Raw genomic sequence first — 17,777 nt, 5'->3', positions numbered from 1 at the left:
TCGGTGGGCCGACCTGGCGGGGTGAATTGATGAACGAACTTAAAGAGTCGACTTGGAGAGAGTAATTTGTGGGCTGACCTGGCGGGGTGACTTGATGAATGAACTTAAAGAGTCAACTTGGTGGGGTGACTTGATGAACGCACTTGAAGGGTCGACTTGGTGGGGTGACTCTATGAACGGACCTAAAGAGTTGACTTGGTGAGAGTACTTGGTGGGGTGACTCGATGAAAGGACTTAAAGAGTCGACTTGGTGAGAGTACTTGGTGGCTCGACTTTATGAGAAGACTTAAAGAGTCCAATTGGTGAGAGTGGGCCTAATGGGGCGATGTGGTGAGTGGGCCTAACGGGGCGAGTTGGTGGGGCGACTTGGCGAGTGTTATTAGAGAGCCGACGTGGTGAGGTGACTCAGCGAGTTGGTTCGTTGAGATGACATGGTGAGCTGACTTGGCGAGTCGACCCAGCGAGCGAAATTAAAGAGTCGACTTGGCAACGTACTTGAGTCGACTTGGTGAGGCGACCCGGCGAGCGGGCTCAAAGAGTCAACATGGTGAGGCGACTCATTGAGTCAACATGGTGAGGCGAGTCATGGTGAGGAGCTATCCTTGAGGCGACTTGGTGGGCCTACTTGATTAGTCGACTTGGTGAGCTGACCTGACGAGCTGACACGGTGAGCGGGCTTGAAGAGGCGACGACTTGGTGGGGTAACTCGGCAAGCCAACTTATCGAGGCGAGATGGTGAGTCGACTTGGTGAGCTGACTTGGTGAGCGCACTTAAAGAGTCAACTTCGTGAGGTGACTCGGCGAGTTAGCCCGCTGATGCGACTTGGGCGGGCTGACCTGGCGAACGAACTTAAAGAGGCGACTTGGGCGGGCTGACCTGGCGAGCAAACTTAAAGAGTTGACTTAGCAACGTACTTGAACAACCGACTTGGTGAGCTGACACGGTGAGTGGGCTTAGAGAAGCAACTCGGCGGGGCGACTTGATGAACGGACTTAAAGGGTCGAATTGGCGGGGTGACTTGATGAATGGACCTAAAGAGTTGACTTGGTGAGAGTACTTGGCGGGGTGAACTGATGAACGGACTTAAAGAGTCGACTTGGTGGGAGTACTTGGTGGGCCGACTTGATGAATGGACTTATAGAGTCGACTTGGTGAGAGTAGTTGTTCTGGTGACTTGATGAACGGACTTAAAGAGTCGGCTTGGTGGGGTGACTTGATGAAAGGACTTAAACAGTCGACTTGGTCGGGTGACTCGATGAACGAACTTAGAGGGTCGAATTTGCGGGGTGAGTTGATGAACAGACCTAAAGAGTTGACTTGGTGAGAGTACTTGGTTGGGTGACTTGATGAAAGGACTTAAAGAGTCGACTTGGTGAGAGTACTTGGTGGCTCGACTTTATGAGCAGACTTAAAGAGTCCACTTGGTGAGAGTGGGCCTAACGGGGCGATGTGGTGAGTGGGCCTAACGGGGAGAGTTGGTGGGGCGACTTGGCGAGTGATATTAGAGAGCCGACGTGGTGAGGCGACTCGGCGAGTTAGTTCATTGAGATGACATGGTGAGCTGACTTGGCAAGTCGACTTGGCAAGCGAACTTAAAGAGTCGACTTGGCAACGTACTCGAGTCGACTTTGTGAGGCGACCCGGCGAGCGGGCTCAAACAGTCAACATGGTGAGGCGACTCATTGAGTCAACATGGTGAGGTGACTCATGGTGAGGAGCTATCCTTGAGGTGACTTGGTGGGCCTACTTGATTAGTCGACTTGGTGAGCCGACCTGACAAGCTGACACAGTGAGCGGGCTTGAAGAGGCGACGACTTGGTGGGGTAACTCGGCAAGCCAACTTATCGAGGCGAGATGGTGAGTCGACTTGGTGAGCTGACTTGGTGAGCGCACTTAAAGAGTCAACTTCGTGAGGTGACTCGGCGAGTTAGCCCACTGATGCGACTTGGGCAGGCTGACCTGGCAAACGAACTTAAAGAGGCGACTTGGGCGGGCTGACCTGGCGAGCGAACTTAAAGAGTTGACTTGGCAACGTACTTGAACAACCGACTTGGTGAGCTGACATGGTGAGTGGGCTTAGAGAAGCAACTCGGCGGGGCGACTTGATGAACGGACTTAAAGGGTCAACTTGGCAGGGTGACTTGATGAACGGACCTAAAGAGTTGACTTGGTGAGAGTACTTGGCGGGGTGAACTGATGAACGGACTTAAAGAGTCGACTTGGTGGGAGTACTTGGTGGGCCGACTTGATGAACAGACTTATAGAGTCGACTTGGTGAGAGTAGTTGTTCTGGTGACTTGATGAACGGACTTAAAGAGTCGGATTGGCGGGGTGACTTGATGAAAGGACTTAAACAGTCGACTTGGTCGGGTGATTCGATGAACGAACTTAGAGGGTCGACTTTGTGGGGTGACTTGATGAACGGACCTAAAGAGTTGACTTGGTGAGAGTACTTGGTTGGGTGACTCGATGAAAGGACTTAAAGAGTCGACTTGGTGAGAGTACTTGGTGGCTCGACTTTATGAGCAGACTTAAAGAGTCCACTTGGTGAGAGTGGGCCTAACGGGGCGAGTTGGTGGGGCGACTTGGCGAGTGGTATTAGAGAGCCGACGTGGTGAGGCGACTCGGCGAGTTGGTTCATTGAGATGACATGGTGAGCTGACTTGGCGATTCGACCTGGCGAGCGAACTTCAAGAGTCGACTTGGCAACGTACTCGAGTCGACTTGGTGAGGCGACCCGGCGAGCGGGCTCAAAGAGTCAACATGGTGAGGTGACTCATTGAGTCAACATGGTGAGGAGCTATCCTTGAGGCGACTTGGTGGGCCTACTTGATTAGTCGACTTGGTGAGCTGACCTGACGAGCTGACACGGTGAGCGAGCTTAAAGAGGCGACGACTTGGTGGGGTAACTCGGCAAGCCAACTTATCGAGGTGAGATGGTGAGTCGACTTGGTGAGCTGACTTGGTGAGCACACTTAAAGAGTCAACTTCGTGAGGTGACTCGGCGAGTTAGCCCGCTGATGCGACTTGGGCGGGCTGACCTGGCGAACAAACTTAAAGAGGCAACTTGGGCGGGCTGACCTAGCGAGCGAACTTAAAGAGTTGACTTGGCAACGTACTTGAACAACCGACTTGGTGAGCGGACATGGTGAGTGGGATTAGAGAAGCAACTCGGTGGGGCGACTTGATGAACGGATTTAAAGGGTCGACTTGGCGGGGTGACTTGATGAACGGACCTAAAGAGTTGACTTGGTGAGAGTACTTGGCAGGGTGAACTGATGAACGGACTTAAAGAGTCGACTTGGTGGGAGTACTTGGTAGGCCGACTTGATGAACGGACTTATAGAGTCGACTTGGTGAGAGTAGTTGTTCTGGTGACTTGATGAACGGACTTAAAGAGTCGGCTTGGCGGGGTGACTTGATGAAAGGACTTAAACAGTCGACTTGGTCAGGTGACTTGATGAACGAACTTAGAGGGTCGACTTTATGGGGTGACTTGATGAACGGACCTAAAGAGTTGACTTGGTGAGAGTACTCAGTGGGGTGACCTGATGAACAGACTTAGAGAGTTGACTTGGTGAGAGTCCTTGGTGGGCCGACCTGGTTGGGTGACTTTGTGAACTGACTTAAAGAGTCGACTTGGTGGGGTGACTTGATGAATGGACTTCAAGGGTCGACTTGGCGAGGTGACTTGATGAACGGTCCTAAAGAGTTGACTTGGTGAGAGTACTTGGTGTGGTGACTTGATGAAAAGACTTAAAGAGTCGAATTGGTGAGAGTACTTGGTGGGGTGACTTGATGAACGCACTTGAAGGGTTGACTTGGTGGGGTGACTTTATGAACGGACCTAAAGAGTTGACCTGGTGAGAGTGCTTGGTGGGGTGACTTGATGAACATAGTAAAAGAGTCAACTTGGTGAGAGTAGCTGGTCGGGTGACTTGATGAATGCACTTGAAGAATCGACTTGGTTAGAGTACTTGGTGGGGTGACTTGATGAACGAACTTAAAGATTCGACTTGGTGGGCCGACCTGGCGGGGTGACTTGATGAACGGACTTAGAGAGTCGACTTGGTGAGAGTACTTGGTGGGCCGACTTGGCCGGGTGACTTGATGAACAAACTTAAAGAGTCGACTTGGTGAGAGTACTCGGTGGGCTGACCTGGTCACGTGACTTGATGAACGGACTTAAAGAGTCGACTTGGTGGGCCGACTTGGCCAGGTGACTTGATGAACGGACTTAAAGAGTCGAATTGGTGGGCCGACTTGGCCGGGTGACTTGATGAACGAACTTAAAGAGTCGACTTGGTGGGTCGAAGTAGCGGGGTGACTTGGTGAGAGTACTTGCTGGGCTGACCTGGCAGGGTGACTTGATGAACGAACTTAGAGAGTCGACTTTGTTAGAGTACTTGGTGGGTCGAACTGGCGGGGTGACTTGATGAACGAACTTAAAGAGTCGACCTAGTGAGAGAATTTGGTGGGCCGAGCTGGCGGGGTGAATTGATGAACGAACCTAAAGAGTCAACTTTGTGAGAGTACTTGGTGGGCCGACCTAGCGGGATGAGTTGATGACCGAACTTAAAGGGTTGACCTCGTGAGAGTACTTGGTGAGGAGACCCGGCGAGCGGGCTCAAAGAGTCAACATGGTGAGGTGACTCATTGAGTCAACATGGTGAGGCGACTCATGGTGAGGAGCTATCCTTGAGGCGACTTGGTGGGCCTACTTGATTAGTCAACTTGGTGAGCCGACCTGATGAGCTGACACGGTGAGCGGGCTTAAAGAGGCGACGACTTGGTGGGGTAACTCGGCAAGCCAACTTATCGAGGCGAGATGGTGAGTCGACTTGGTGAGCTTACTTGGTGAGCGGACTTAAAGAGTCAACTTCGTGAGGTGACTCGGCGAGTTAGCCCGCTGATGCGACTTGGGCGGGCCGACCTGGCAAACGAACTTAAAGAGGCGACTTGGGCGGGCTGACCTGGCGAGCGAACTTAAAGAGTTGACTTGGCAACATACTTGAACAACCGACTTGGTGAGCTGACATGGTGAGTGGGCTTAGAGAAGCAACTCGGCGGGGCGACTTGATGAACGGACTTAAAGGGTCGACTTGGCGGGGTGACTTGATGAACGGACCTAAAGAGTTGACTTGGTGAGAGTACTTGGCAGGGTGAACTGATGAACGGACTTAAAGAGTCGACTTGGTGGGAGTACTTGGTGGGCCGACTTGATGAACGGACTTATAGAGTCGACTTGGTGAGAGTAGTTGTTCTGGTGACTTGATGAACGGACTTAAAGAGTCGGCTTGGCGGGGTGACTTGATGAAAGGACTTAAACAGTCGACTTGGTCGGGTGATTCGATGAACAAACTTAGAGGGTCGACTTTGCGGGGTGACTTGATGAACGGACCTAAAGAGTTGACTTGGTGAGAGTACTTGGTTGGGTGACTCGATGAAAGGACTTAAAGAGTCAACTTGGTGAGAGCACTTGGTGGCTCGACTTTATGAGCAGACTTAAAGAGTCCACTTGGTGAGAGTGGGCCTAACGGGGCGATGTGGTGAGTGGGCCTAACGGGGCGAGTTGGCGGGGTGACTTGGCGAGTGGTATTAGAGAGCCGACATGGTGAGGCAACTCGGTGAGTTAGTTCGTTGAGATGACATGGTGAGCTGACTTGGCGAGTCGACCTGGCGAGCGAACTTAAAGAGTCGACTTGGCAACGTACTCGAGTCGACTTGGTGAGGCGACCCGGCGAGCGAGCTCAAAGAGTCAACATGGTGAGGCGACTCATTGAGTAAACATGGTGAGGAGCTATCCTTGAGGCAACTTGGTGGGCCTACTTGATTAGTCAACTTGGTGAGCCGACCTGACGAGCTGACACGGTGAGCGGGCTTAAAGAGGCGACGACTTGGTGGGGTAACTCGGCAAGCCAACTTATCGAGGTGAGATGGTGAGTCGACTTGGTGAGCTAACTTGGTGAGCGCACTTAAAGAGTCAACTTCGTGAGGTGACTCGGCGAGTTAGCCCGCTGATGCGACTTGGGCGGGCCGACCTGGCGAACAAACTTAAAGAGGTGACTTGGGCGGGCTGACCTGGCGAGCGAACTTAAAGAGTTGACTTGGCAACGTACTTGAACAACCGACTTGGTGAGCTGACATGGTTAGTGGGATAAGAGAAGCAACTCGGCGGGGCAACTTGATGAACGGATTTAAAGGGTCGACATGGCGGGGTCACTTGATGAACGGACCTAAAGAGTTGACTTGGTGAGAGTACTTGGCGGAGTGAACTGAAGAACGGACTTAAAGAGTCGACTTGGTGGGAGTACTTGGTGGGCCGACTTGATGAACGGACTTATAGAGTCGACTTGGTGAGAGTAATTGTTCTGGTGACTTGATGAACGGACTTAAAGAGTCAGATTGGTGGGGTGAATTGATGAAAGGACTTAAACAGTCGACTTGGTCGGGTGACTCGATGAACGAACTTAGAGGGTCGACTTTGCAAGGTGACTTGATGAACAGACCTAAAGAGTTGACTTCGTGAGAGTACTTGGTTGGGTGACTCAATGAAAGGACTTAAAGAGTCAACTTGGTGAGAGTACTTGGTGGCTCGACTTTATGAGCAGACTTAAAGAGTCCACTTGGTGAGAGTGGGCCTAACGGGGCGATGTGGTGAGTGGGCCTAACGAGGCGAGTTGGTGGGGGGACTTGGCGAGTGGTATTAGAGAGCCGACATGGTGAGGCGACTCGGCGAGTTGGTTCATTGAGATGACATGGTGAGCTGACTTGGCGAGTCGTCCCGGAGAGCGAACTTAAAGAGTCAACTTGGCAACGTACTCGAGTCGACTTGGTGAGGCGACCCGGTGAGTGGGCTCAAAGAGTCACCATGGTGAGGTGACTCATTGAGTCAACATGGTGAGGCGACTCATGGTGAGGAGCTATCCTTGAGGCGACTTGGTGGGCCTACTTAATTAGTCGACTTGGTGAGCCGACCTGACGAGCTGACACGGTGAGCGGGCTTAAAGAGGCGATGACTTGGTGGGGTAACTCGACAAGCCAACTTATCGAGGCCAGATGGTGAGTCAACTTGGTGAGCTGACTTGGTGAGTGCACTTAAAGAGTCAACTTCGTGAGGTGACTCGGAGAGTTAGCCCGCTAATGCGACTGGGGCGGGCCGACCTGGCGAACGAACTTAAAGAGGCGACTTGGGCGGGCTGACCTGGCGAGCGAACTTAAAGAGTTGACTTGGCAACGTACTTGAACAATCGACTTGGTGAGCGGACATGGTGAGTGGGATTAGAGAAGCAACTCGGCGGGGTGACTTGATGAATGGACTTAAAGGGTCGACTTGGCGGGGTGACTTGATGAACGGACCTAAAGAGTTCACTTGGTGAGAGTACTTGGCGGGGTGAACTGATGAACGGACTTAAAGAGTCGACTTGGTGGGAGTACTTGGTGGGCCGACTTGATGAACGGACTTATAGAGTCGACTTGGTGAGAGTAGTTGTTCTGGTGACTTGATGAACGGACTTAAAGAGTCAGCTTGGCGGGGTGACTTGATGAAAGGACGTAAATAGTCGACTTGGTCGGGTGACTCGATGAACGAACTTAGAGGGTTGACTTTGCGGGGTGACTTGATGAACGGACCTAGAGAGTTGACTTGGTGAGAGTACTCGATGGGGTGACCTGATGAACAGACTTAGAGAGTCGACTTGGTGAGAGTCCTTGGTGGGCTGACCTAGTTGGGTGACTTCGTGAACTGACTTAAAGAGTCGACTTGGTGGTGTGACTTGATGAACAGACTTCAAGGGTCGACTTGGCGAGGTTACTTGATGAACGGTCCTAAAGAGTTGACTTGGTGAGAGTACTTGGTGTGGTGACTTGATGAAAAGACTTAAAGAGTCGAATTGGTGAGAGTACTTGGTGGGGTGACTTGATGAACGCACTTGAAGGGTCGACTTGGTGGGGTGACTTTATGAACGGACCTAAAGAGTTGACCTGGTGAGAGTGCTTGGTGGGGTGACTTGATGAACATAGTAAAAGAGTCGACTTGGTGAGAGTAGTTGGTCGGGTGACTTGATGAACGCACTTGAAGAATCGACTTGGTTAGAGTACTTGGGGGGTGACTTGATGAACGGACTTAAAGATTCGACTTGGTGGGCCGACCTGGCTGGGTGACTTGATGAACGGACTTAGAGAGTCGACTTGGTGAGAGTACTTGGTGGGCCAACCTGGCTGGGTGACTTGATGAACAAACTTAAAGAGTCGACTTGGTGAGAGTACTCGGTGGGCTGACCTGGTCACGTGACTTGATGAACGGACTTAAAGAGTCGACTTGGTGGGCCGACTTGACCGGGTGACTTGATAAACGGACTTAAAGAGTCGACTTGGTGGGCTGACTTGGCTGGGTGACTTGATGAACGAACTTAAAGAGTCAACTTGGTGGGTCGAAGTAGCGGGGTGACTTGGTGAGAGTACTTGCTGGGCTGACCTGGCAGGGTGACTTGATGAACGAACTTCGAGAGTCAACTTTGTTAGAGTACTTGGTGGGTCGAACTGGCAGGGTGACTTGATGAACGAACTTAAAGAGTTGACCTGGTGAGAGAACTTGGTGGGCCGAGCTGGCGGGGTGAATTGATGAACGAACCTAAAGAGTCAACTTTGTGAGAGTACTTGGTGGGCCGACCTGGCGGGGTGAGTTGATGACCGAACTTAAAGGGTCGACTTGGTGAGAGTACTTGGTGGGCCGACCTGGCGGGGCGACTTGATGAACGAACTTAAAGAGTCGACTTGGTGAGAGTACTCGGTGGGGTGCCCTGATGAACAAACCTAAAGAGTCGACCTGGTGAGAGTACTTGGTGGGCCGACCTGGCGGGGTGACGTGGTGAGCAAACTTAAAGAGTCGACTTGGTGAGAGTAGTTGATGGGCTCACCTGGCGGGGTGACTTGATGAACGAACTTAAAGAGTCGACCTGGTGGGCCGACTTGGCAGAGTGACTTCATGAACGAACTTAAAGAGTCTACTTGGTGGGCCGACCTGGCGGGGTGACTTGATGAACGAACTTAAAGAGTCGACTTGGTGAGAGTAATTTGTGGGCTGACCTGGCGGGGTGACTTGATGAATGAACTTAAAGAGTCGACTTGGTGGGGTGACTTGATGAACGCACTTGAAGGGTCGACTTGGTGGGGTGACTCTATGAACGGACCTAAAGAGTTGACTTGGTGAGAGTACTTGGTGGGGTGACTCGATGAAAGGACTTAAAGAGTCGACTTGGTGAGAGTACTTGGTGGCTCGACTTTATGAGCAGACTTAAAGAGTCCACTTGGTGAGAGTGGGCCTAACGGGGCGATGTGGTGAGTGGGCCTAACGGGGCGAGTTGGTGGGGCGACTTGGAGAGTGGTATTAGAGAGCCGACGTGGTGAGGCGACTCGGCGAGTTGGTTTGTTGAGATGACATGGTGAGCTGACTTGGCGAGTCAACCCGGCGAGCGAAATTTAAGAGTGGACTTGGCAACGTACTCGAGTCGACTTGGTGAGGCGACCCGGCGAGCGGGCTCAAAGAGTCAACATGGTGAGGCGACTCATTGAGTCAACATGGTGAGGCAACTCATGGTGAGGAGCTATCCTTGAGGCGACTTGGTGGGCCTACTTGATTAGTCGACTTGGTGAGACAACCTGACGAGCTGACACGGTGAGCGGGCTTAAAGAGGCGATGACTTGGTGGGGTAACTCGGCAAGCCAACTTATCGAGGCGAGATGGTGAGTCGACTTGGTGAGCTGACTTGGTGAGTGCACTTAAAGAGTTGACTTGGTGAGAGTACTTGGTGGGGTGAACTAATGAACAGACTTAAAGAGTCAACTTGGTGGGAGTACTTGGTGGGCCAACTTGATGAACGGACTTATAGAGTCGACTTGGTGAGAGTAGTTGTTCTGGTGACTTGATGAACGGACTTAAAGAGTTGGCTTGGCGGGGTGACTTGATGAAAGGACTTAAACAGTCGACTTGGTCGGGTGATTTGATGAACGAACTTAGAGGGTCAACTTTGCGAGGTGACTTCATGAATAGACCTAAAGAGTTGACTTGGTGAGAGTACTTGGTTGGGTGACTCGATGAAAGGACTTAAAGAGTCGACTTGGTGAGAGTACTTGGTGGCTCGACTTTATGAGCAGACTTAAAGAGTCCACTTGGTGAGAGTGGGCCTAACGGGGCGATGTGGTGAGTGGGCCTAATGGGGTGAGTTGGTGGGGTGACTTGGCGAGTGGTATTAGAGAGCCGACGTGGTGAGGCAACTCGGCGAGTTGGTTCGTTGAGATGATATGGTGAGCTGACTTGGCGAGTCGACCTGGCGAGCGAACTTAAAGAGTCGACTTGGCAATGTACTCGAGTCGACTTGGTGAGGCAACCCGGTGAGCGGGCTCAAAGAGTCAACATGGTGAGGCGACTCATTGTGTCAACATGGTGAGGAGCTATCCTTGAGGCGACTTGGTGGGCCTACTTGATTAGTCGACTTGGTGAGCCAACCTGACGAGCTGACACGGTGAGCGGGCTTAAAGAGGCGACGACTTGGTGGGGTAACTCGGCAAGCCAACTTATCGAGGCAAGATGGTGAGTCGACTTGGTGAGCTAACTTGGTGAGCGCACTTAAAGAGTCAACTTCGTGAGGTGACTCGGCGAGTTAGCCCGCTGATGCAACTTGGGCGGGCCGACCTGGTGAACGAACTTAAAGAGGCAACTTGGGCGGGCTGACCTGGCGAGCGAACTTAAAGAGTTGACTTGGCAACGTACTTGAACAACCGACTTGGTGAGCTGACATGGTGAGTGGGCTTAGAGAAGCAACTCGGCGGGGCGACTTGATAAACGGACTTAAAGGGTCGACTTGGCGGGGTGACTTGATGAACAGACCTAAAGAGTTGACTTGGTGAGAGTACTTGGCAGAGTGAACTGATGAACGGACTTAAAGAGTCATCTTGGTAGGAGTACTTGGTGGGCCGACTTGATGAACGGACTTATAGAGTCGACTTGGTGAGAGTAGTTGTTCTGGTGACTTGATGAACGGACTTAAAGAGTCAGCTTGGCGGGGTGACTTGATGAAAGGACTTAAACAGTCGACTTGGTCGGGTGACTCGATGAACAAACTTAGAGGGTCGACTTTGCGGGGTGACTGGATGAACAGACCTAAACAGTTTACTTGGTGAGAGTACTTGGTTGGGTGACTCGATGAAAGGACTTAAAGAGTCGACTTGGTGAGAGTACTTGGTGGCTCAACTTTATGAGCAGACTTAAAGAGTCCACTTGGTGAGAGTGGGCCTAACGGGGCGATGTGGTGAGTGGGCCTAACGGTGTGAGTTGGTGGGGCGACTTGGCGAGTGGTATTAGAGAGCCGACGTGGTGAGGCGACTCGGCGAGTTGGTTCGTTGAGATGACATGGTGAGTTGACTTGGCGAGTCGACCCGATGAGCAAACTTAAAGAGTCGACTTGGCAACGTACTCGAGTCGACTTGGTGAGCCGACCCGGCGAGCAGGCTCAAAGAGTCACCATGGTGAGGCGACTCATTGAGTCAACATGGTGAGGCGACTCATGGTGAGGAGCTATCCTTGAGGCGACTTGGTGGGCCTACTTGATTAGTCGACTTGGTGAGCCGACCTGACGAGCTGACACGGTGAGCGGGCTTAAAGGGGTGACGACTTGGTGGGGTAACTCAGCAAGCCAACTTATCGAGGCGAGATGGTGAGTCGACTTGGTGAGCTGACTTGGTGAGTGCACTTAAAGAGTCAACTTCGTGAGGTGACTCGACGAGTTAGCCCGCTGATGCGACTTGGGCGGGCTGACCTGGCGAACAAACTTAAAGAGGTGACTTGGGCGGGCTGACCTGGCGAGCGAACTTAAAGAGTTGACTTGGCAACATATTTGAACAACCGACTTGGTGAGCAGACATGGTGAGTGGGATTAGAGAAGCAACTCGGCGGGGCGACTTGATGAACGGACTTAAAGGGTCGACTTGGCGGGGTGACTTGATGAACAGACCTAAAGAGTTGACTTGGTGAGAGTACTTGGCGGGGTGAACTGATGAACGGACTTAAAGAGTCGACTTGGTGGGAGTACTTGGTGGGCCGACTTGATGAACGGACTTATAGAGTCGACTTGGTGAGAGTAGTTGTTCTGGTGACTTGATGAACGGACTTAAAGAGTCGGCTTGGCGGGGTGACTTGATGAAAGGACTTAAACAATGGACTTGGTCGGGTGACTTGATGAACGAACTTAGAGGGTCGACTTTGCAGGGTGACTTGATGAACGGACCTAAAGAGTTGACTTGGTGAGAGTACTCGATGGGGTGACCTGATGAACAGACTTAGAGAGTCGACTTGGTGAGAGTCCTTGGTGGGCCGACCTGGTTGGGTGACTTCGTGAACTGACTTAAAGAGTCGACTTGGTGGGGTGACTTGATGAACGGACTTCAAGGGTTGACTTGGCGAGGTGACTTGATGAACGGTCCTAAAGAGTTGACTTGGTGAGAGTACTTGGTGTGGTGACTTGATGAAAAGACTTAAAGAGTCGAATTGGTGAGAGTACTTGGTGGGGTGACTTGATGAATGCACTTGAAGGGTCGACTTGGTGGGGTGACTTTATGAACAGACTTAAAGAGTTGACCTGGTGAGAGTGCTTGGTGGGGTGACTTGATGAACATAGTAAAAGAGTCGACTTGGTGAGAGTAGTTGGTCGGGTGACTTGATGAACGCACTTGAAGAATCGACTTGGTTAGAGTACTTCGTGGGGTGACTTGATGAATGGACTTAAAGATTTGACTTGGTGGGCCGACCTGGCGGGGTGACTTGATGAACGGACTTAGAGAGTCAACTTGGTGAGAGTACTTGGTGGGCCGACTTGGCCGGGTGACTTGATGAACAAACTTAAAGAGTCGACTTGGTGAGAGTACTCGGTGGGCTGACCTGGTCACGTGACTTGATGAACGGACTTAAAGAGTCGACTTGGTGGGCCGACTTGGCTGGGTGACTTGATGAACGGACTTAAAGAGTCGAATTGGTGGGCCGACTTGGCCGGGTGACTTGATGAACGAACTTAAAGAGTCGACTTGGTGGGTAGAAGTAGCGGGGTGACTTGGTGAGAGTACTTGCTGGGCTGACCTGGCAGGGTGACTTGATGAACGAACTTAGAGAGTCAACTTTCTTAGAGTACTTGGTGGGTCGAACTGGCGGGGTGACTTGATGAACAAACTTAAAGAGTCAACCTGGTGAGAGAACTTGGTGGGCCGAGCTGGCGGGGTGAATTGATGAACGAACCTAAAGAGTCGACTTTGTGAGAGTACTTGGTGGGCCTACCTGGCGGGGTGAGTTGATGACCGAACTTAAAGGGTCGACTTGGTGAGAGTACTTGGTGGGTCGACCTGGCGGGGCGACTTGATGAATGAACTTAAAGAGTCAACTTGGTAAGAGTACTCGGTGGGGTACCCTGATGAACAAACCTAAAGAGTCGACCTGGTGAGAGTACTTGGTGGGCCGACCTGGCGGGGTGACTTGGTGAGCAAACTTAAAGAGTCGACTTGGTGAGAGTAGTTGGTGGGCTGACCTGGCGGGGTGACTTGATGAACGGACTTAAAGAGTCGACCTGGTGGGCCGACTTGGCCGGGTGACTTGATGAACGGACTTAAAGAGTCGACTTGGTGGGCCGACTTGGCCGGGTGACTTGATGAACGAACTTAAAGAGTCGACTTGGTGGGTCGAAGTAGCGGGGTGACTTGGTGAGAGTACTTGCTGGGCTGACCTGGCAGGGTGACTTGATGAACGAACTTAGAGAGTCGACTTTGTTAGAGTACTTGGTGGGTCGAATTGGCGGGGTGACTTGATGAACGAACTTAAAGAGTCGACCTAGTGAGAGAACTTGGTGGGCCGAGCTGGCGGGGTGAATTGATGAACGAACCTAAAGAGTCGACTTTCTGAGAGTACTTGGTGGGCCGACCTGGCGGGGTGAGTTGATGACCGAACTTAAAGGGTCGACTTGGTGAGAGTACTTGGTGGGCCGACCTGGCGGGGCGACTTGATGAATGAACTTAAAGAGTCGACTTGGTGAGAGTACTCGGTGGGGTGCCCTGATGAACAAACCTAAAGAGTCGACCTGGTGAGAGTACTTGGTGGGCCGACCTGGCGGGGTGACTTGGTGAGCAAACTTAAAGAGTCAACTTGGTGAGATTAGTTGGTGGGCTGACCTGGCGGGGTGACTTGATGAACAAACTTAAAGAGTCGACCTGGTGGGTCGACTTGGCAGAGTGACTTCATGAACGAACTTAAAGAGTCCACTTGGTGGGCTGACCTGGCGGGGTGACTTGATGAACGAACTTAAAGAGTCGACTTGGTGAGAGTAATTTTTGGGCTGACCTGGCGGGGTGACTTGATGAATGAACTTAAAGAGTCGACTTGGTGGGGTGACTTGATTAACACACTTGAAGGGTCGACTTGGTGGGGTGACTCTATGAACGGACCTAAAGAGTTGACTTGGTGAGAGTACTTGGTGGGGTGACTCGATGAAAGGACTTAAAGAGTCAACTTGGTGAGAGTACTTGGTGGCTCGACTTTATGAGCAGACTTAAAGAGTCCACTTGGTGAGAGTGGGCCTAACGCGGCGATGTGGTGAGTGGGCCTAACGGGGCGAGTTGGTGGGGCGACTTGGCGAGTGGTATTAGAGAGCCGACGTGGTGAGGCGACTCGGCGAGTTGGTTCGTTGAGATGACATGGTGAGCTGACTTGGCGAGTCGACCCGGCGAGCAAACTTAAAGAGTGGACTTGGCAATGTACTCGAGTCGACTTGGTGAGGTGACCCGGCGAGCGGGCTCAAAGAGTCAACATGGTGAGGCGACTCATTGAGTCAACATGGTGAGGCGACTCATGGTGAGGAGCTATCCTTGAGGCGACTTGGTGGGCCTACTTGATTAGTCGACTTGGTGAGCCGACCTGATGAGCTGACACGGTGAGCGGGCTTAAAGAGGCGACGACTTGGTGGGGTAACTCGGCTAGCCAACTTATCGAGGCGAGATGGTGAGTCGACTTGGTGAGCTGACTTGGTGAGCGCACTTAAAGAGTCAACTTCGTGAGGTGACTCGGCGAGTTAGCCCGCTGATGCGACTTGGGCGGGCCGACCTGGCGAACGAACTTAAAGAGGCGACTTGGGTGGGCTGACCTGGCGAGTGAACTTAAAGAGTTGACTTGGCAACGTACTTGAACAACTGACTTGGTGAGCTAACATGGTGAGTGGGCTTAGAGAAGCAACTCGGCCGGGCGACTTGATGAACGGACTTAAAGGGTCGACTTGGCGGGGTGACTTGATGAACGGACCTAAAGAGTTGACTTGGTGAGAGTACTTGGCGGGGTGAACTGATGAACGGACTTAAAGAGTCGACTTGGTAGGAGTACTTGGTGGGCCGACTTGATGAACGGACTTATAGAGTCGACTTGGTGAGAGTAGTTGTTCTGGTGACTTGATGAACGGACTTAAAGAGTCGGCTTGGCGGGGTGACTTGATGAAAGGACCTTAACAGTCGACTTGGTCGGGTGATTCGATGAACGAACTTAGAGGGTCGACTTTGCGGGGTGACTTGATGAACGGACCTAAAGAGTTGACTTGGTGATAGTACTTGGTTGGGTGACTCGATGAAAGGACTTAAAGAGTCGACTTGGTGAGAGTACTTGGTGGCTCGACTTTATGAGCAGACTTAAAGAGTCCACTTGGTGAGAGTGGGCCTAACGGGGCGATGTGGTGAGTGGGCCTAACGGGGGAAGTTGGTGTGGTGACTTGGCGAGTGGTATTAGAGAGCCGACGTGGTGAGGCAACTCGGCGAGTTGGTTCGTTGAGATGACATGGTGAGCTGACTTGGCGAGTCGACCTGGCGAGCGAACTTAAAGAGTCGACTTGGCAACGTACTCGAGTCGACTTGGTGAGGCGACCCGACGAGCGGGCTCAAAGAGTCAACATGGTGAGGCGACTCATTGAGTCAACATGGTGAGGAGCTATCCTTGAGGCGACTTGGTGGGCCTACTTGATTAGTCGACTTGTTGAGCCGACCTAACGAGCTGACACGGTGAGCGGGCTTAAAGAGGCGACGACTTGGTGGGGTAACTCGGCAAGCCAACTTATCGAGGCGAGATGGTGAGTCGACTTGGTGAGCTGACTTGGTGAGCGCACTTAAAGAGTCAACTTTGTGAGGTGACTCGGCGAGTTAGCCCGCTGATGCGACTTGGGCGAGCCGACCTGGCAAACGAATTTAAAGAGGTGAGTTGGGCGGGCTGACCTGGTGAGCGAACTTAAAGAGTTGACTTGGCAACATACTTGAACAATCGACTTGGTGAGCTGACATGGTGAGTGGGCTCCACTGATGCAACTTGGGCAGGCCGACCTGGCGAACGAACTTAAAGAGGCGACTTGGGTGGGCTGACCTGGTGAGCAAACTTAAAGAGTTGACTTGGTGAGCTGACATGGTCAGTTGGCTTAGAGAAGCAACTCGGCGGGGCGACTTGGCGAGCACACCTGCTGGGGCAAGGTGGTAAAATGACTAGGTGATTCGACTTGGTGAGTTGACTTAGGGAGCTGACTTGGTGAGCTAACTTAAGGGGTCGACTTGGTGAGGCAACCTAAATAGTCGACTCGGTGAGGTGACTTGGGGAGCCGACATGGTGAGCGGTCTTAAAGAAGAGGCAACCTGGTGGGGCAACCTGGTGAGGCGAGATGGTAAGTCATCTTGGTGAGCCGACTTGACGAGCTGTGAGTGGACTTAAAGAGTCAATTCTTGATTTGGCAAAGACCACATGGTTAGATGACTTGGTGAGCCGACCTGGCTAGCAAAATTGGCAAGCAAACTTATAGAATCGACTTGCTATCCCCAGCCAGGATCGCATGCCTGGGTCGACCCAACTTGGGTCACCCTACTAGGTCAACCCATCTCCGTCGCCCCAGCCTCGGGCGACCCGACTGGGTTGCCAGAGTCGGTCGACGAGGGGAAAAAAAAAAAAAAAACATAAAAAATCATGAGAGGCCCTGTACAGCGAAAAGCGCTAAATTTTGGTCATTACAAAAAAAAAAAAAAAAAAAGAAGTTACCCGCTTTTGGATCACGCACAAGTTTCAGTTCACGTATTGTCGAGCCGACTCGAGGCGTTACGCCTAGCTAGCCGGATTCGAGGTAGGGTAGCCGAAACGATCCGATTTGAGAATTTTCATTATAAAAAGAGATCATGATAGGCCTCGTAAGGCAAAAAAGAATGAAATTTTGGGAGTTCAAAAAAAAATGTTACCCGGTTTTCGATCGCGCACAGGGCTCGGGTCACGTAGCATCGAGGTGCCCTGGGTGACATGATTCGAGCGAAAAGTCGACGGTGGCATGAGTCGTACAAAAACATTGGAGGCCATTAAGGCTCGAGGCGCTTTGAGTCGAGGTTGCCAAGGTAGGTCGGGTTGAAAACTTTGGGCGTTAACCAAAAAGAAAAAGTTAACAGCTTTTGGATCATGTACACGGCTCGGGGCACTTAGAATCAAGTCGAGCACAGTGACATGAGTCGTGCAAAAAATTTGGAGATGACTCGAGTTGGGGCATCCGAATCTATTCGAGTTCAAAACTTTGGGACTTGACAAAAAAAGAAAAAAGAAAAAGTTACCCGGTTTTGGATCACGTAAGTGACTCGGGCCACTCAGAATCAAGGCGAGTGCGATTACATGAGTCGAGCAAAAAAAAAAAAATGGAGGCGGTTAAGGCTCGAGGCAATTCGAGTCGGGGTAGCTGAGTCGATT

Source organism: Cupressus sempervirens, chromosome 7 (genome assembly GCF_028749045.1).
Source record: "Cupressus sempervirens isolate cs-2001-9-10 chromosome 7, ASM2874904v1, whole genome shotgun sequence".
Lineage (NCBI taxonomy): Eukaryota > Viridiplantae > Streptophyta > Pinopsida > Cupressales > Cupressaceae > Cupressus > Cupressus sempervirens.
The sequence above is the reverse complement of the archived record's forward strand: the minus strand, read 5'-3'. Positions refer to the sequence as shown.